We start from the raw sequence: 21,625 nt of genomic DNA, 5'->3' as shown, positions 1-21,625 counted from the left end.
ACGATGGCTGCGGTGGCGGGCGTCAGGTCATCCCACCACAGGAGGTGTGCCAACATGTAGCCCACACAGCGGTGCCACAGCACGATGCCAGAGCAACCAGACACCCCTTCTGGTAGGCGAGTTGTAGAGTACAAGATGTGGACCTAGACTTCTACAGAAACCCTTTTAGCATCAATTCCTCCTGAATTTTCATTAGGTTCAGTATGCAGGAATTGCCCTTCCTAAACCTAGGACTTAGGAACTTTCCTTATTCACACTGCTTCATGCCTTTGCGCTGAAACACATCACCCCCGATGCCGCGGCGTGACTCGGAGTGAGAAGTCTCAAGCAGCACAGACACTTTTCTTCTTTTCCTCTTGTCTGCCCATCATGAAGTGTCAGCACAGTGTCCTGGTTTGAGTGATGCAGGACTAATTTATCTTCTAATGCTTGGGAAAACTGCACTTTTAGAAGACTCTAGTGTCTGATTTTGTGAAAATATTTCCTTTTGAACCAGCTATGGTGTGTGGGTCTCAAGGTCTCAGTGTTTCCGAGCTCTCCAGGTGCAGGGGTGAGGAGGAGCGAGACCCGGGCACTTGACCCAAGCTGGCCAACACAATCATTTCATACCATCAATGACACATTCAATATAAAGTAGAAAGTTTGCTGAGGAGTTCTCTCTCTCCCATGACTGCTGCCATCCCGAGAACTCCTCGCCCCGGTACCACAGCCCTGAGCCCATCCCATCCTCCCAAAGCCACAGTGCTCGCAGGGTCCCACATCTGCTGTCGCTGCTGGGGGTGCACAGCTTCTGCAGATAGATCGGGCTGAGGGTAGTCCTTGTGTATTTTGTATTGATGTCACGATCAATATTGGTTCTTTAGTGTTATTGATGTTGGTTATCTAGTCTTATTCTATTAAATCTCTTTATATTTCAGCCCCCAGTTTTCCTTGTGTTTTCCCCATTCCCCTTCCTGGGTAGGGAGGGGTCACTGCTCCAGCAGGTCCGTGTCCTTCTTACGCTGGGGACTCCAGAGCTGGATGCAGTACTCCAGGTGGGGTCTCACGACAGTGGAGTGGAGGGGCAGAATCACCTCCTTTGACCTGCTGGCCACACTTCTGATGCAGCCCAGCATACGGTTGGCCTTCTGGGCTGCAATCACACACTGCTGGCTCACGTTGAGCTTCTCGTCGATCAGCACCCCCAGGTCCTTCTCCTCAGGGCTGCTCTCCATCCGAGAGCATATGTTCTGCATATTTGCTGTAGGTATTTCTGTTCATCTGGGAGTTTGCTTCAAGGTTTCTCATGTTGCTGTTTTACCTTCATTATGCCTATAATGACATCATGTCTATGTCATCTTAAGCTGGTATTTAGATTACTTGTTTCCACTGTCCTCCCTGACTTGGGGCATGCGGAGGAGCAATACAGCAGCTCAGGACTCTGAGTCCCGGGTCTGCAAGAGCAGTGTTTGTTCAGCACACGGCGAAGAAATTGTACGCGTACTCAGAGATATCAGCGTTTGCGTTACATGTAATGGAAAAAAGAGGCGGCTGAAGAGTGAGCGCTGCAGCAGCTGATATTTCATACCGGGAAGAGGACAAACCTCTTCACGCTTGGCTCAGTTTGGGAGTGGTTAGCATGATTGGCTGGGCTAATGAAAGCCCTAATAAAGGCAAAACCTTGCAAAAACATGTCATTCTTGAACAAAAAGCGTGTGGCGCTTAATACTGGTTTGAATGTAGTGAAAGTTAATCTTGCTTAGGGACTGTTGCACTTAGCCTTAAGTGACCCAACTGCTTTACAAGCTCTGACTGTGGAATAAATTGTTCTGGGTTTAACATAATGGCAATTTATTTTTTTTTCCGGTCCTGGTGGTTAAGGCGTTCAGCGGAGAAGCTGCTGCCTTTCAGGAGCGCGTTGTCAGGCTGCAGCGTGCGCCGCGGGGCTGAGGGAGTTTTCACGTACTAATGCTCAACAATAGCAATCAGCTGGAGACTGCCTGCCGTGTACGGCTTACGAAAACAGACAGCAACGCTTAAAACTAATAGAAAGACCAAAGTGTGTTTGCTGACCTCAGCTGCTGGCGGACAGGCCCTGCTGTCGGCAGAGGAAAGTGTGTTCAGACAGAAAGAGCTGAAGCAAACATAGAACAAAGTTAAACCCTTGGCAGCTTTTACTTTAAGAATGTTTGCTTCAATAATCAAGCAATTAGTCTGGTTGAGGAGTGACCGGCTGCCCATAGTAAAGCGCCAAAGCTGTAGTTGTCAGCAGGGAAGCTGAGGCACACGGAGCCACGTTACTGGCAGCGTTGGTGCAAAGTCCAGGGCTGGTGCGGAAATTAAACACCGACTCCTTCAAACAGAAAATTTCCAAGCGTACAGGAAGGATAACCCGAATTTCACCGTTCGGGTGCCACTGTCCTGCTGTGGACGGGGTCTGATGCCAAAAGGTTTTGTGTGTCCCTACAGCCTCAGTCAGCAGGAGAAGCCTCACGTACAGAGCATCTGGGTGAGGACAAAGCTCCCGAAAGGAGAAGTTGTGGCTCCATTCACTAAGGGCGAGCGATTGTTTTCCTTTGGAAAATAAATTTGCCTGTAAGCATTTACTTCTGGGAGATACTCCTATAAGCGTTGTATAAGCAACCCTCCGCCAGCAATAGGATTGTCTACAGTTACCCATCACCTTTTTCCCCTGTTGTCTGTTGTTATTCCGACCCACTGGCGTGGATCTGACAGCCACCGATGAAGCAGTTGGTGAATTCCCGTTGTCTCAAGGAGATGGAGTGAGATCGCCGCACTGCAGAGGTGCACGCTATTGATAACATGGGAAGCTGGAAAGAGGTCAAAAGAGTGTCTTTGTGGAGTCACTGTGCGAATTATGATTCTGGCTATATCAGACTGGATGCGGTTTTAAAAGGAGAAAGCGCCCCTTATCTTGCGCCAGCTGTCCTACATTTGGTAAAGTTGTATTATGGGTGGGGGCTATGGTCTGCAAGCAGGCAAGTTTTGGTTACTGCTTTATTTTTTGAAGTTTTTATGGAAACTATCTAACTATCTAACTAACAGATCAGAGAAGCAGAGGAATTTAGATACACAACAGAAAAAGAGACGGTTTCCAAAGAGCTGGCATTGCCAGTATGTGTTTAAAAATACCTGCCTGGCACATAGTAGGAAAAAACTAAGGTGGCAAACGAAGCAGACCTGAAGATGACATCCATACTTACACGACAAAACCAGGCAGGTCAGTTCGCAGGCCGCGACAGTGCCCCGTCGCTCCCGAAACGGAATGAGACCCTGTGCCGGGAACGGGCCAGGCAGGATGCTCCGGACCTGCCTGCGGACAGCCCTTTGCCACGGGCAGCGGCAGCTCGAGCAGCTTCGCAGTGTCGGCCACGGAGCTCCGGGATGCGGAAACATCCCCCGACACTCTTCAGCGGCTGGGTGCAGTCGCAGCTCGGCTGTCGGAGGTGGTGAGGGACCCGGCAGTGGGGTCCCTGTCCCCATCCATGGGGTGTCTGTTGGACGGGGACGGCTGCCGACGTGCCCCACGGGGGGCACGAGGAACACTCAGCCTCGTCAGGTTTTGTCTGCAGACCAGAGGGATCCACACACAGTGCCACAGGCACATGGGCGTCAGCTGGCACTGCCGCGTAAAGAAACCCCGCTGCTGCGTCCCCCAGCCCGAACCTCCCGCGCTGACGCCAGGATTGCCGTGGCTGTGGAGCAAACCTCTCAGAGACCCGGTGCAGGCTCAAACAGACCCTTTCCCTGGTGTGCTTTTGGCCCGATCAGTCCCTTTGCCTGCTCGACCGCACGGCCAGGGGCTGGGGGCAGGGAGGGAGGGTGTCTTTTGGTGGAAATGCTGGCACACATCGGTTTCGACAAGGACAGTCAGAGCAACCTGAGCCACAGACAAAGATCTGCTGAGCTACTGTGGAAGTGGAGGGAACCAGGAATTCCCTATTTACATATTTTTTTTCTTATGTCCTGCCCAGTTCCAGCCTCAGGAGTCACATCTGAGATCTCTCAGGGATGTTGCAGTAGACAGCGTCCTGCAATTCAAAGGAGGATTTGGCCCTAGATTTTCCCCGCCCCCTCCTTTGTTCTCCTGCTGTGTCAGTTTGATACGGACACACTCGACAGATGCAGAAAAACTCTTCTTTCCCTCAGCTCTTCCAGCTGCAGCTTTCTTCCATTTGCCACCAACTCGTGTTACAGCTTTGAACTTGTTTTCTGGTGCCGGTTATGTACCACCTACAAACCACCACTGGAGAATTCTGGCATTGTGGGGCACCCAGCCGGCTCTTTTCAAAAAGAGTTTAAAAAATGGACTGGGCTCATAAATATCGGTATCTAGGGGATCAGCGCAGTTGAGACCCTCAGACAGGGTGAGTCTGGCTTGGCTACAGAGACTGACCATAGGATGAAGGCGCCTTTCACGTGTGGGTCACCCCCTCAGAAACGAGTCCTTGCCCGCAAACCTGAATCAGATGACGCACATTTTCTCACAAATATGAAGTAAATGTGACTGTTACAGCCACGCAAAGCAGCTGGAGCATCACTGAAAACATGAGGCACCATTTTGTGTGCTGTACCACTAACTTTGTTTCAAAGCTTGCAGAATTAAGCCTCGGTTTGCGTGCCGTGCTGGGACGGGGGGCACAGTCAGCCGCGGCCGCCTCCACGCGTGGTCAGCACACGCTCTTTGCTGAGGGGAGGACCCCTGGCAATTAAAGGCCACTTTTTCCGGATGGGTTATACGTTTTGCTGCAATGCTGCACTTGCCAAAGTGACACCGACTGCTGACAACGCTCCGGCAGCGCCGGTGCCTAACGGGGACGCCGACAGCGTAGCCCCAGTGCTGCAGGCGAGGGGTGACCGCATCTGACGGACCGGAGGAACTCTGGTCGTGGGCGGCTGATGCTAGAGAGCTTGTTTGATTTTGCGAAGCCTCAAGTTGGAAACCCTTCACGTGTTGAACAGACTAATTCCCCTCCTGACAGCCGCCCTCACCCAGGGAGAGGCGTGAGCCCCGCTGCCTCTGCCCTGACCGCGTGCCGCAGCACGCACAGCGTCCTCTGAGCATTCCGAACACACAGCGTGGCACAAGACCCTGTTCTTTCCTTCAGCAATTTTCTGAAGCTGATTCTTTAGTAAACAACCGAACAGGAAAGATGCAATGAGGCCGTGTGATGACGGTGCGATATTCAGTGTTTTGGTTCTGGAAAATTGCTAGACTTTGGAGCACAAGTGGGAAGGGGAAAAAAAAAAAAAAAGTAAAAAAAAAAAAAGAAAAAAAAAAGTGGAGGCAGAGCCCTGTGTGATTAAATTGCCGGGGGAAAGGAGGAACAAGCGCTGTGCAAACGGTGACTCAGCAAACCCTCCCGCGGCAAAGCGTGACTCAGCACCCCCCACCCAGGCGCGGTGGGGCGCAGACCCGCAGTGGGTTCGTCCCACAGATAACTGTGCTTTGTCTCAGCCTCCAGCCCCGCTCCCCGCAGGCGCCTCGAGTCCCGCTGCCGGTCACCAGCCTGTGCGGCAGACAGGGTTGTGCCCGGCACGGCGGCAGGCTTATTTCCCCATTCGCCCATTGCGGATCTCCTGTAGGCAGGTTTTTGGGTGCTGGTGTCACCTGCAGTGCGCAGGCTGCTTTCTGCCGATGCTTTCTGCCACAGCGCTCAGGAACCATCGCTGCGCCGTTTGCTTCGTGAAATCAAATAAATACTCTTTTTTCTCGTTATTTGTTCACCCCTTTTTTTAAAGGCAAGGAGGACACCTCCACATAAGAACAGCGTCTTGATGCGTCTTAGAGCAACTGCCCACCACTGCGACAACAACTCCAGAAATAGGAAGCTGGAGACGTTATCACCCTGCAGTTAGGGGAAAAAAAAAAACATATGCAAACCTCAGGGAGACAGCTAGCCTCTTCCCTTTTCTAAATTAAATCCAAAGGTCTCTTTGATGAAGAGGAATGTGGTGATCTGTTTGTGGTGCAGCGGGGAGGCAGAGGCCTGGGTGTCTGCGTATTTGGCTTCTTTTTCCATCTTCTTGTTGAGCTGCTGAGAGACTTCAGCAAAGTCACTTTTCATCTTTCCTCTCTGTTATTTACCGGCAAATAATATTTGGAACAGGTTCTCTCTTAGTACATTGGGGTTTGGTCTCTGTCAGGATGAAGGGACCCTAGTGGCAGGGTCCTTATAAAAGTGAGACTGTCATCAGCTCCGCCAGTTTTATCTCTCAGTTCAAAATATACTTTTTTTTTCTGGAGGAATGTGATTAGATAACAAAAAAAATATAACTTGCAATTTTTTTATTTGACCTCATAGTTACAAGTGATGATGCTGGAAAAAATGACTCAGGAGATATATAAAAGAACTTTCAAAGAAGGAAAGAAAAGCGGACAAGGGGGAAATACTAATTTTTCACACAGTGTTTTGATGGTGGTGTCTGGCTCTTTGTTTCTGAGCGTTTGGGGATGATGAGCTTTTGTGCGGGGGGACGTGGGTGCAGCAGAGAGCCCTTCTCCCAGGGGTCCCCAGCATGGCCGTGGCTGGAGATGCCCCCTGGACCTGCCGGGGCCATGCACCGGCCGTAGAGCTTGCCACAGCAGGCAGGCAAGGCTTCTCTTCCTGAGCTGCAGAAGACCATGCTCCAAACACCAGAGATGACGCAGGGTGCTCCAGCAGACCGCCTCTGGCTGGGGCTCAGCATCACACATACAAGTGAAGAGAAAAGGGGAAAAAAAAGTTAACCACATTATTCCAAGCCTTAAGTGTTTGATCTCTGCTCAAGCTTGGGTGTGAAGAGGAAAGGGGAATAGTTATTTATCATCTGGAGCACTTTTCCCATTGTTTCGTGACCAGGTACACTGAGGCATGAGGCTCAGCACTGCCCCGTGCAATGCCTGGTGGCCAGGATCCTGCAGCCGGGATAGGGATGGGGTCGGGGACGGGGATGGGGACGGGGACGGGGATGGGGATGGGGATGGGGATGGGGATGGGGATGGGGATGGGAATGGGGATGGGGATGGGAATGGGGATGGGGATGGGATGGGGATGGGATGGGGTGGGATGGGATGGGATGGGATGGGATGGGATGGGATGGGATGGGATGGGATGGGATGGGATGGGATGGGATGGAGATGGGATGGGAATGGGTTTGGAATGGGGATGAGGATGGGGATGGGATGGGGATGGGATGGGATGGGATGGGATGGGATGGGATGGGATGGGATGGGATGGGATGGGATGGGATGGGATGGGATGGGATGGAGATGGGGATGGGATTGGATGGGACGGGGTGGGATGGAGATGGAGATGGAGATGGAGATGGAGATGGAGATGGAGATGGAGATGGAGATGGAGATGGAGATGGAGATGGGATGGGGTGGGCATGGGCATGGGCATGGGCATGGGGATGGAGATGGGCATGGGGATGGAGATGGGGATGGGGACAGGGACAGGGACAGAGACAGAGACAGAGACAGAGACAGAGACAGAGACAGAGACAGAGACAGAGACAGAGACAGAGACAGAGAAGGAGAGGGGATGGGGACAGGGAGCTGTGTAGGGCAAGGAGATGGGCAGGGAATGGCATGAGTCCGCACCAGCAATTGCGTCAGCCTGTGGGACCGCCTGGGCTGGAAGCGCCTGGCTGTTTCCCCCCGGGTTTGTCTGCAGGCAGGGCAGTGCCCGGGGCTCCTGCAGCCCTTCCCACAGCCTGGGTACCGCTGCGGCACGGCACAGCCCCACGGCTGCACGGGATGCTCCTGGAGCAATGGACACCTTCCAGCTAAGCCAAGAATGTCAGATGTAGCTTGAGTCACCAGTGTAAACTCTCACTGCACAAGTGTCTGCTTTATGATACTTTGTAGGGTTAAAAAATTGTAATTGAGTTTTAGAGCTCCACTACAACTTCACCCGTGTCCGATGAGCCCAGGTGAGGATGGCCAGCTATAACCTGATCTCCAGGTGAGGGTCCAAGGAAGGACCCTCCTACTGGAGTAGTATCTTCATGCTTAATTCAGCATATAGAAAGTCAAAGTTATAAGAAAAGAATTAAAAATATGAGCCTTGGCTGCGAGGTGGAAAAGCTTTACCCTTACGCAAATGCATACCAAGTGGAGGAGGGGAGACATGCGCCCACAGACACCGCCCACAGACACACACACACCCCCCCCCCACTTTGGTAAAATAATTGGGAACCGCTCTCTCCCTGTGCTGAGAAGCTTGACAAACCATCACCACAAGGCAGAGCTTGGAGAGCCCACAGTCCGTACACCATGCTGCACAGTGCCACTGTAGCCCCAAAATGTTCCTGCACTGGTGGCCACTTAATCTGTCCTTACAAACTGCTTTTGGGCATCTTCTGAGAGCATTGACCCTCTAACTTGGGGTTAACGCACGTGAACTTCATGCATTTCTGACACAGGACCAGCGCCATGTGCAGTTACAGCATCACGCCAGGCCCCAATTCAGGGAAGCATCCCTCTGTGCAGTGAAATCTCACCCTGTGCAGAGTAACACCTCAGCATCACCTTAAGCGCCATCCCGACTCGGATGATTTCCTGACTCAGTGCCAAGATATTATTAACACACTGCTGGGTTGAAGCAGCGGTGAAGCAGCAGAGAAACTACTTTTTTGAATCAAAGAGTCAAAATGTCAGTTGTATTTTTAATTTTATTATTCTTATTCTGCTATGATATTTTTGTGTGATTTTTTTCCTGGTTTTAGTGATCACTTCTGGCAGTGTAATTTTACTTCCGCACCATATTCAATGATGATTCAAATGTTTTCATTTCGTGACTTCCATTTATAAATATCTTACACACGGTAGCATGCAGGTGTTCTTTAAAAGGGTACTAAGAAGACATGCAATTTCAAAACCTTTAAAAGGATGGGGAAAGGCACATCAACTCTGCCTTAATAACTCCAATTTCAGAACGTTTAGAAGAAAAGAGAAAGCTGGGCCAAATCTGCCTTAATAACTCACTGAACGTGCTGGACTGTCACTAGAGGATGGCTTTGGGAACATGTTGGCACGTACAGCTTTTGTGTGTCTCCGCTGAGGTACGGGCCGTGACCGCTGCGGGGACCGCTCCTTGCCTGCCCGAGTGGGGGTCTCAGGGTTGGGGTGCGCTCGCCTGCTCCTGCTCGCAGGGCCAGACCCAGCCAATACCCTCCTTTTCTATCCCTCAGCTGCTCCTTTCTGCCGTGGTGTCTTCCTCTCTTTTCTGACACCGCTAATATTTTAGGAGGGGCGGCTGGCCGAACAACAGCTTAGCCGTAACAGAAATAATAAAAACAAAAAAGTTGTTTTTCAGACAAAGAAAACTCTGCGTGCAAGTCTGTTCTTGGTTTAAGTGGCTTTGGAAATAACCCCAGCTGGACTCATGATGAAGCAGACTATTGAAACAGTTCCCACAGTTGTGTGTGGCATCCTCCAAGCTTTTGAACAGTAACTTCTTACACCACTCCTGCTTCACGTGGGAGTATTATGATTTGGGAAGTCAAAACAAAAGCTTATTTAGCGGGAGTACAACAAATAGAGGTGCCAGGTGGTTGCCTGCATGTGTTAACAACCATGGTTTCTTCTGCAGATTTAATTTTGACAAGCCAGGAAGAGCTAGAATTTGGTGGTAATTCTGCATTTTGGATAGTTTAAGCACAAGACTCACATCCGGTCCATCTTCTGCTGACAGCAACCCGAAACTGCTCAGGGCCGAGGTGGAGGGGGGGATACATGTAGGATAACTGGGTCAGCGCCCTTCTCTTTATAAAGGGAACCTGTGCCTTTTCTCTTTTACATTAGAAAAACAGACTCTTCTAGGCTGTAATTTCCTGTATCACCTCCAGCAGCATTGTAAAGGTGATGGTGCAAGAGATAAGAGGGTCAAAAGGGAGCGACTGAGAAAAGAAAGGATTTTTAGTTACCGGTTCAGCTTTGTACCTGATTTCCTTTCCTGAAATATCTGTGCAAAATGTACTCTGGCAAGTGGTGTTGCATAAAGGATTTCTTTGTCAGAGACACAATTCTGCTATCTGCTGCTGAAGTGCTAATAATAATTACCCCTTACTCCTCCCCAGTGTCGCAGCAGCTAAGGGATGTCCAGGCTTCGAGTTTTTAGTGCTTCTAGGTTGAAACGGGAAAAGGTAAACAATAAAACGACTCCATCCATATAATCAGTCTTTTTCTTTAATCAAATTATAAAAACGAACAAACAAAAGAAAGCAAAGAAAGGAGGAAAAACAGTAACTTAAAATATGCTCTAATGAGAGGTTTCCTTTAAAAGACAGTCATATGAGAAACCCAATTTCTCAGCAAGGAATCTTGCGAGGAAATGGACATGTTTCTACACAGTTTCATCTCCCACACTTGCAATGCACACGCTGAAGCTGTGCGTATGGGAAAGACTTTATTAGAGTCCAGAGCTTTTCAATTAGCACGAACTGTTTTAGTATCCCAGAAACGGCACATTTCTGGTTCATTTCCACCTGAAATGATTAAACCTGCCAACAGTGGCAGGGCAAGATACCCATCTAGCCATACGGCCAGTCCTGAATTCATTCTGAGATCTCACGTGTCCATTTATGTCCTGCTCCCCTATAGAAAACATCGGTTTGTATGGTCAGAAGACCATGTGCAAATGACAAATCCTCCACTAAAACACATTCCGTCATTTTAATTTCACAGGGTAAAGGCAGGTTACGGTGACCTACCCCTCTCTTAGCCCCCTGCCCATCCTGCTGACCCTCCCTGGCGTGGCCCCCGCCACCAGCAGCTCCCTGTGACACGGCGGGTTCCCACCAGCCCCGACCGGTTCATTCCTGAAGCAGAGGTTTCTGCCTGGAAAACACTCTCAGCTTCGCTTTTTTTTTTTTTTTTTTTTTTTTTTTTTTTTTTTTTTTAGGAACCAGATCAGTAGATTTGCAAAGAAATTTGCAAGAGATAATTCATGGGATAATGGAGGTAATTGATGACTGTTCTGGGACCATTAAACCCTTTTCATTTGCTACACTATAGGCAAGACTTTAACTCCTCTTCAGGCGTACAAAGCCTGTTCGCTGACACACTGAGTCACCTTTAAAGTTTCATTAAAAACAGATGCCTTGCTAAAGAGCAAATATTAGTCACACTGATCAAGGTGCAGCTAGACATTTTGAGCATGAACTGATAGCGCAGCTAATGATGTGGAAAACAGCTGCTAATGCCGGGATTGCATTCTCCTCTGTGCAGTTACAATTAATATTGATAAACACAAAGTGCCTCGTGGAAATGCATCCTCTTGGCTGGGTAATGAGAATACTGACGGGGAGGAAAGGAAGGATGGGTCCAAACACGAACCATTGCCATTGAGCTCATTTGCTTCTTTCCTGCTTCTAATACGCTGTGATGAGATGGGCGTCTGCCAGAGACACATTCATATGTGCTCGTTGTTTAAGATTTGCAAAATATTTTAGGTTAAGCAACATTCTATGCAAGCTAATAAAGATAAGTAGCAGGATGGAAGACTTGGCATAATCAAAGCTTCTGCTGTTACACTATCCTGAGTTTGGCTTTATCTAACTGACTTTGTGCAATTAAGTACTTCAAGCAATACATTTCCAGAAGTCTAATTGCTTCCACTGGACACAGGCTTTTTATAACGATTTTATGCAAGAACGCTTATGGTCATAACCCGTTTGTCACAGGCTTATTTCAGACTTGTATGTTCTGGTGTGGGTAGTTAATTCATCGCAAGCTACATGTGGATGAGAAGAGCATCACATCAGATACTGCAGAGGATGAACAAGGTACAGGTCCTCCGGAGGTCAGGAACAGGGCCCAGGGACACACCTTGGGGTAGGTGAGGTCTAATTACATGTCTGTACTTGTAAAAAGACACAACTTCTATTCCCAAATAATTTCTTCTGAATCTTCTGCCCTTTTCCCATTTTATTCAATCTGCTTTGCAATGAGTTTAAGCTGAAATGGAATAATCCAAAGTCAAAGCAAGGCAATCACTGTTGGGTAATGTAAAATGTAACCTCCCAGGATATCAGCTACCCCGCAGTAACTACCCGTGCTCTTCACCTACGGAAACTCCAGGAGCTTTCCTTATTATATTCCATTTACTGAGTAGTAAAAGCATGTGCACAGCCAATTCTGGAGGAGGGGAGGTTTGCTGGAAAGTGTCGCTCCAGTTTATCCAAGGGTGACGTAAGTGCAGGCATACTTGAAGAAAACTTCTGACCAGAATAATTTGGGAGTAATTCATTCACAGGCAGCATAGACAAGCTGCTGGAGAAAGACCATGCAAGTGTCAACCTCTTTGCTACCCCCTCAAACAATTTAATTTACTTTTTTCAGATAGTGTAGAGAATAAACTGTTGTTTCTGAAGTTGCTTGGTGAACCATAGAGGCAGAACGTTTGAAGCACGTTACTCATGTCCACGTAGAGGAGTGCTTGTCTTATTTTCTTTGATCTGCCCAAAATGTAATGTTATGTCAAGTGTTGTGCCATATGTGGCCCTGTGGACAAGCCCTAATTTGGTTTCAAGAGAAAAACTGTTTTAGCATGAATTCTAGGCCTGTAGAAACACGCAGAATTCTCAAATGTTGTTGCTACCTCTTAGATGACATATTTGCACATGCTCTTACAGGAAAACTCTCCAATGGCATCTCTCTAGATCTCAAAGGACTTACTGGTATCCCACCAGATTCCTCAGATCTCTTCTACACAGCCTTTCCTGTTGGAACCACTCTACACAAGGCTGTGTCAATGGCCTGTGCTGTGCTTGTCTTTGCATGGCTTTCTATGCAGGTATGAATTTCTGTGGAACTGAGGACCTCTCCACTTGTCCTTGTCCACACCACCCAGCACAGAGTCACCTGGCTGGTAGAACCCTGCAGTTTAAAGTTGATGGTGCAATACACATAATTTTTATATCTTGGTGTTACAACACAAGCACCAGCAGATAAGTTCTTTTAATCAGTAATTGTTTTCTCTTTTTTAACTGACCACTTCTGTTGCTCCATGGAAACTCATCAAAAAAACTGCCTGATGGTAAATACTGTTTATCATCATGAACACAAAAAACCCACCGTATCCTCAAGAACTCAATCTTCATTTGAATTTTTGAAAACACAAAACTAACACAGTCTCTACAGCTACTTCTGTACTTCTTGCACTATTCCTTCTGCAAGTGACTTGTACAAGAATGTGCACAGAAATTGCTACATCTGCAGTTAGAAATAAACGAATGAGCTCATGGCTGCAAGCATGGCCTTTGGCAAACGGTGTAGGTCTGGGACAAAAGAATAGCAAGTTCTTAGTCTTGGCCATTCCCACTGAGGAGTACCTCAAAACCAGGACACAGCTGGAGGAAAAGTTTCTGCTCCGTGAGAAAACTGCTCTAAACTATTTTGATGGAGAAATGTATCCAATTTTACATTTAGTTTTCTGCTTGAAAAATCTGTGTCTGTTTTGTTTTACACCGCTGTTCTACACCCGACCAGGGCAAAATTCTGCAATTCGGTGTGAAATTCAGTGCAATTCAGATCCAAAAGTATCAAGGCATTTCAAAATCAGACTGCATCGAGCTGTGATGCTTCCCAAGAGACACGACGGACCGAGTCTCTGCCTCACCTCTTCTTGTGCTTTGACTAACAGGACTCCCACACAACTTCTGGGAGAAGTAATTAACCCGGGAATTAGTTTGGTAGGAAGAAACGCAGGCGGTGCTGATACAAATACTGCTGGTCTCAGGAGGGAGGCAGAGGGAAAGGCCATCTAATGGGGATTTGATAGAAATTATCTCTGTGCAGTTATTATCCTATCAAGTGGAAGTCAAAATTATTATTTCTTTATTATATTGTGTATTTTCACTGAAGTAAAGGGGAATGTAAATGTTAAGATACAAAATCTCCATAGGGTGGTAATGTCAATTGTCATTCAGCATCTTTCACCTGTATTTGGAAGAAATATCAGATAGCACTTTTTGACAGAATTAGCACTAGGTAGCTGCAGGACATCAACAAGAAGTAGCACTGATCTTTTAGACCTGTATGACAAGGAATTATCTGAAAACAGTAAGTTTTTCTGTAAAAACAAAAATGTTGCATTATATGCCCATACATCGCTCACATCTGGACGATCTAGTGGAGGCATCATGCTGAGCATTTACTTAAGAATTTGAGCTTTTTAATTTAACAGTTTTTTTAAAGATATCCTTCCTTCATCACGCCCAGTGATCACTGGAGCTAAGTAGAGGCTGGAAACATTTCCACAGAAGAGATGGAGTTAAAAGAATTCTTGTTTGGTTTTGTTTTTTTTTTTTTCCCAATTTCTCAGCTTTCAGCCTTTTAGTTCTAATTATTCTCATCATTTATTGCTCTTCAAGACAGAAAATCTGAACATCCAAATATACACAGGAAAAATAATCTCCTTGTACTCCATATTTATGCCTGAAGCCCAACGTTTCTGAAATCGGCTTAAAAACCGTCTTATTCTTAAGACTGTTCTTAGGACATGTCCTTGAAAGCCTGATCCTGAAAAACAACGCTTCTCGGATTTTCCATGCTTTTTCTTTACACCTTCAGTTAAGACCAATGTGGCGAGAAGAGGGAGAAGGAACAGATTATTCTATTGCCAAAACATTTACATAATATGCCAGCAAAAGGAAACCACAAAGAAAAAAGTCCGCCTCATTTAATTATGAGCTATTTCCTAGTCTTGCTGGAGAGACCCTGAATGCCCACAGAAATAGAACTTATTAGAATTTCTTTTTCTGCGATTATTCAAGCTAGTGGATGGATTCTATAGCTTGCAATCCTTATTAACTCCCTGAACAGTGTAATGAATCAAGCAGACCAAAAGGCAGAATTCACCACTGACTAGCCCCATTTCAGGTGCTCTAGCTACAGGGATGCTCTCTTCCATCAAGACCTCACAGACTCACTCCGAGCTGAACTCCAGCTTTTCTGAAGGAAAACGTAGGTGTCTCTTTCTCTGATTACAAAACAACAACAAAGAAAGCCCCAAACCTGCAGAACTTGTCAGAATTCATTGATGGAGGCACACCAGCCGGGCACTCTTTTTTTTTTTGTAACGAGACCTCAGTGGAGGCTACACTGATAGATGGGGGCTGTGCTGCCACTGTGTGCCCTCTGGTTTTGGAAACGCAAATGCCCACATTTGCAGGTGACAGAAAAAAACTGCTCCATCAGTAAAGCTCCATGCCCAAATTTGCAACACCAGAAAAAGCTTCTGGAAGAAGGACAGACCGTCCTATGGCCCTCACCAAGGCGGCTTCCACGGAGGTAGCACCGGTGTTGAATGTCCCTTCCTTGGTAGGTCAAGGCTCAAGAGGACGAGTGACTTTGTGATGGGTGTAAGGGAAATGGAATCTCTGTGGTCAGAACAGACACACACCACACGATTGGGACCCTTACGTTACTTACTGTTTTGCTGACTCAGCTTCCCCATCTACATGCCGAATGTCTACATTCCCCATCTACTGCCTCCGCCGTATTGCAGAAGGGAGGTGAAATTCATCAGTGTTTCTCAAGAGTTCAGATACCTTGGTGAGACACATCATTTGGAAGATATATGGGTTGGGATGACCAAGTTCTGCATGGCTGCCATCTGCTATTTGTCCCCGGTTTGATTTACAATCCAATGAGAAGAGGCACAAAAAGCTTCCTCCACCACAGGACCCTTTAGGACAAATGCCTCTACAGCCACCTGGATCCTTTCCCTGGGATGTAGTCAGCATCTTTCTGTACCCTACAGCAGAAAAAGTATGCACTTTTACATTTTTTTTTAAACATGAAGGGGTACAAGGTGTTTCTTTGGGCTACTTGCAAAGTAAACAGCTTAATAATACTTGAAGGATTTATTACTGCGCAAAGGGAGAGCAAAGGCAAGACCCACCCAGACATGACGTGTCCAATTTAGCATGTGTCTGCTCACTTCATGCACCAGCGACAGGCACAGCATCAGCTGGACACAGTGCATCATCGAGGACCAAACCCAGAGCCGAAATCTTTTCTGCCGCTTTTACAGGCAGATATTGTGTCTTGGAAGGTCAACGGGCGCTTCTCAGAGAGCCCTGCCAGAAGCATCCAGAGCTATTTTGTTAACCCCAAAAGATTCAACCAAGTTGGATTAAAATGTGTAGTGTGTACCCCGTTTCCACGGACTGTACCAGGGGGGCACGAGGAACCGGCAATAGCTGAGCGGTGCCGGGTCCCTGCCCGGGCAGAGCCGGGGGATGGGGCAGCGAGCGGCTCCATCATCCAGCGCTTTCAGCTGCGGCTCCGGGCAGACAGAGCATCGTCCCCGCCCCGGGCACACAAGCTCCTGCTTCTCCTTTCCTCCAGTGACAGATTTGACCCACAACTCAACTTTTTAATTACATCAAAGCGTGCTGGCAGAAACCCCCACATTTGAAGCAATGAAGCTCCACAGAGGGAACTGCTCCCTCCTCGCCGGCCACCGCCCCGCTTCCAGCAGGACTTTGCTCCAGAAATTAAAAAATCTGGGAAGATCACAGCCAGAGCAAGCTGACTGACAGATAGGAGGACAGGTCCCTCAGGCACAAGTAATATTGAAAAAAGCTTTTTTGGTGGGGGTAGGAGCAAGCCAGCACAAGCACCTGACCTACAACCAGGACCAGCGGAACCTCATTTGCATGAGTGCAGTCTTTCAGGTTATCGCTTTGCATGTTGGGAACAACCCCATTAAATCCTTTAGGTACTCTCGCACGCGAAAAGACAGTAGAGCTACCGGGTATTTCACTGGGAGATGAGTATATGAGGATTCATTTGCAGAACTAAACATTTCCCCTTTTTGTTCTTCCGTGGAGCCTTTCATTAGAAACAGTAATTGTAGTAATGAATGTTTGCAAGCCAAGAGCGATGGTAATTATTTATCCACTTGGGGAAACTGAGGCATTGAGGGTCAAACAGACTATTTTTTTCATGGGACCACATCATAAGTAAGATCAGCTCACGGTCACAATTAGGCCAGCCTTGTGAGTAAGTCCTGGGGAGAGCAAGAAGCAGAAATTGGAGTGCCACCTCCGTGCCTCACGGTTCAGCACCAGCCTGGTCCTGAGACAAGAGCTGTCCCGGCATTGCAGAGGAAACCCTCTTCCTCTTTCAGGAGGAGCCACAAAATCTTTGAGCTGGTCCTTCGTGACTCATTTCATACTCCAGTGAAGTAATTCAGACCCAAGAATACACCGTCTGAACAGCAAGTGGTACACAAACAATTTCACATTTAGAGAGAGACGTTGACAAATCAATGACATCACTTGTTAATAATACTTTACAGAAATTCAGGGGCTCCAATGGTGGTTGTAAGATCTCAGCATAAAGAAAAATGCATTAGTCAGGGATGCAACTCTCCTCCCTAAACTTAAAGGAAGTTGAAAACTTTAAAAAAAAACAAAAACAAAAACAAACAAAAAACCCAACTTAAAAAACTTAAGACTTCCTAGTCTAAAACTTAAATGAACCCGGAGTTTTGAGGTTTGGAGGCTCAGCTGAAACTTTTTAATCAGCTCATATGATTTTATCTTTATTCCATCTTCCTCCATGCCAGAGAGAACATTAATGTTAGCAAGATAGCTTCCCCTGCTACAAGCCTCGCGCCGCTGAGCCAAAACATGCCCAGGGTCTCCGTAAGATCAGGTTTCTACCCCACCAAAAGAAATCTGGGAAGCACGTGTGCTGGTCATTACCGACTGCTGTCTCCTCTCTTCTGACAACAATAGTTTGTGACAGTATAGAACAAAACAAGTAGAGCAACTCACGGGAAAGACAGATAATGTATAGGTTATCCTATAGATCTAGGTGGGTCGGTGCTAGCAAAACCCTGCCAGGGTAGGTGCTACCTACAACAAGGAGACACTGTCCCTTTTAGCACTACGCGCTCCATCTCTGCTCACAATTTTCATGCCTTTGTACAGCCAAGTACGTACCACGTACGCTGCCCCGGGCAGTGGTGAGAACCATGCGCTGTCCTACTGTAGCAGCTGCTGCTCCTTAAATGCACAGTCCGTCTCCTGCTGCTTTGGGAAAGTCTGGTTCTGTCATCTTGACATAGGGAGGTGACCGAGTCTCTTGCATGACTGCCGAGGAATTAACGATGATGAAGTTAATTAGTAAATCTGATAACCTGTGCTTCTTGTGCACTTTCTTTGATTTTACCTCTTCGCATTTCTATCCAATTTGCTGGGTAAACCTATTGAAAAATTGGCAAATATTTTTGTAATTACACACACAGCTAAAGGCGAACTTTGGGGAGATGTACCGCATAAATCTAAGGATGAATGACTATATGCACCTAGCGCTCTAATTGCCAGGAATTGGACATAAAGTTCCTGCTTGTTATTAGAAATCAAAGTTAAGGAAGGAGAAAATAAGGCTCAAAGTTAAGGCGTTAATGAGCAGCAGTACTCATTAGTTGCCCAGCACTTACAAGAGCCTCTTCACTGAATTTCACCTCCTGTGACAGCCTATACATTCTGTAACGACCTGCAAATATTGACGCACATGAGCAGAGTATTAAAATCTGCTCTCATTTTTTTGCGGATGGTGAAAACTGAGGCACAACGATTCCCGACTTGCTAAAGGTCATCAAGGAAGTCTCTGCCCGAGCAGGGAAGGGGATCCTCTCGTGCCTCCACCTGAAGACCAGGAGTACCTGAGCTTTACCCACGTCTGGTGGGCACCACCTGTACCATGCCAGGACAAGACTTTGTGCATTGCGGAATACAAAGATTTGGCACTTTTTTGGACATTCTGGGGCTATGACGGTATCTGATGTTGCACCCAAGGGTTCAGCACCATTTCTTCTCCCATCATGTCCAGTTTTATTCCTCACCTGGTGGCCTGTTATGGCTGAACCAGAGCTTTGGGCTTGTTCAACCTTTGCATCTATGAGACGGAATTTTGAAACTGCAACCGACCCTCCGCGGGGGAAGAGACCGTGCCCTTTGCGGCTGATGGACAGATCAGCTGTAGCCCGGTGTTTCCGCACAATACGCGTGTTTATACACAGCTTTTCCACTGTTTTAGCAACAAACTTTGGATCCCGTGAATTGCTACGTATTGCTGTTGCTCAGACTACCTGGGTGGGGGGAAGCAATGTAGTTACTCTGTAGTTTTTAAATAACTGAAAATTACTTTGGAAGGAGCTATTCAAAGCTGGGTTGACTTTTCAATCCTCTGCCTGGGGACACAAGAATATTTCTGTACTTTTTTTTTTTTTACTACCTCTAAGAAACTTTGTCTTTAAAGATCCGAACGAGGAGGATTCCTGCTGACAGCTCTTTTTTTTTTTTTTTAAGTAGACTTAATTTCCTGCCCTGCTGCCATGGGGGAGGGCTGCTGGTGCTTTATAGGAGTCACCAGTAACAAAGAGAGACATGAATGCTAATTTTGGCGGTTCTCAGAGTTGGTCAAAGAAGGTGTTTTAAATAGGCTGGATGTCACTCCCATGCTGCTGCTCAAAGGAGCTAATGGTTGGATTAGGTTTATGAATATAAATTACAGGATTTCTAGCTTCGCTTCCCCACCATCCCTGTCAAATTGCTTTCGCTGCGGACCCAGTACCAGATGGCTCCTCACATGTGTCAGATGTCCATGCAGAAAATTCATTTCAGGGTCACTTCTTTATTTTGTTTCCCTGAAGACCCTATTGATTCCTGCTCCCCACGGAGAAGGATTTTATTGAGCTCTTGGGAAAGGGGATGCTGCTTAAGTGAAGCTGCTGAAAGATCAAATCCCTAAAGAGCGAGCAGCAAACCCGGCTAAACCAGACATGCAACATGCGGGAGTGGAGGGGGGGGAGTATTCCGATTTACATTCCTTTAAATTGGTTTAATGTTAATGAAACTCAATCAAGACTTAAGAACTCGATCCTAATTTGCACTGTGGTTCTTTTGCCGTTGCCAGAAATGTTTAGAAGGGTCATGAGGCTTTACCGTGGTGGTAAAATTGAAGTTGGTTTAGATAAACCGGGGCAAACTTCTGAGTGAGTATTTACGTGTACTGGCTGAAACCGGGCATAGAAGTTTGGCTTGTGCTCGTAAAAAGAAAGTGAAGATGTAAGCTAAACTGTTATAAGAGGGTTAAACTGCATCAAGTGTGTTCACTCGGGGATTTCTACGGTTCCACTAAATCATTTAAAATGAACAAACTGTGCGTATAGGTCAAACGTTGGCATAAAACCTGCCTATGAAACTCGCTGTGTTGACCTCCCTGACTATGTGGCCACCCTGCAGGAACAAACGGAAAAGGTGCTTTCCAAAACCGTTTAATGCAGCGACCCGCAAATATCGGCTGCCCAACGCTGAACTACTGACGTGAGCACGGAGGTGGCACTTCTCCGTCCCACACTGTGGTGTCTTCAGCTCTTCTCCATCACAGCAGCATCATCCTCTGCCTGCGAGGGAGCACCCGCAGGCGAGCGCCTGCCACCACGTACCCGTCATTGCCGCGTCATCGTCAGATCAAGGACCCGGGAGCGGGACGCTGCCCGCAGCAGGCACAGCCAAATACAGCTGCAGGAGATGAAAGGATCCCGGAGTCATAAACCTTTTCTCTGCACATCGCACAGCAAGTTTGGTGTTTTCTGGAGCGCGCGGCAGGTCAATGCTCCAGTGTTAGGGCACGGGGTCAGATCGGATGACAGGCTGGAAACCATCCTTGAAAATTTGCTTTCGTATCAAATTAAATGTACACCTCCTAAGTCCACTGAAATCAGAAGGATCTCCAGAGGGTCAGCATTGCTGCCAGTTTTGAAAGGCGTGGTCAAAAAAGTTCTAATTGCCTCCTGCTTTTTTTTTTTTTTTTTTTTTTTTTTTTTACAAAAGGAGATGCGGACTAACTTGTGAAAAAAATTGTATTTACATTTGCTGTGGGATATGGTTATTATCAACGAATGTGGCAGTAAAGGTTATTTCAGAAAAAACACATCTATATCTAGATATCTATATGCATATATGCCTATGTATTTATATACCTATGTATCTCTATCTATATGCCTATATACCGATACCTATACCTGTACCTATATAGCCTTCTATATACAGATACATAGATATATTTAGATATACATATATGTACGTGAATAATAGCCTATTGCTGGCTTACTACTTGTGTTACCCTAGAATTAACTGTGTCAACAACTGCCTGGGCATTGCATTAATTTTACTTTTGGTTTAAGTATTAGAAGAATAAAGGGCTGCACTGAAATTTCTCCACCAATTATTTATTCATCTCCTCCTCTTTTTTAAACACTAGAACTTCTGCTTAAATAAGAAACTTCAAAAAAAAATTGCTAGTAACATCATTTCTAACAGGTAGAATGATTATCCCGATGAGAGGATGTAATACGTGTGCCATATCAGGAATAACAGTGCATCAAGGATGCGTGGGCTGCGTCTACAGAAGGGATATTAAAAGCTAAAACCCTGCTGTCGGCGACTTTAGGAGCCCTGATCCGGGCGAGATGCTGTGACACCATCTTAAGCACTGTGTAATTAGGCTTGTTCCCAGCAGGACTCAATCAACGCGACTGCTTCCCGTCTGCCGGCTGTTGCTCTGCCGTCTAATTTGAACGTTGAGAGAGCCCAACGGGCTCCAGCCACGGCA

The sequence above is a fragment of the Vanellus vanellus genome (assembly GCF_965231255.1).
Source record: "Vanellus vanellus genome assembly, chromosome: Z".
Classification (NCBI taxonomy): Eukaryota; Metazoa; Chordata; class Aves; order Charadriiformes; family Charadriidae; genus Vanellus; species Vanellus vanellus.
The sequence above is the reverse complement of the archived record's forward strand: the minus strand, read 5'-3'. Positions refer to the sequence as shown.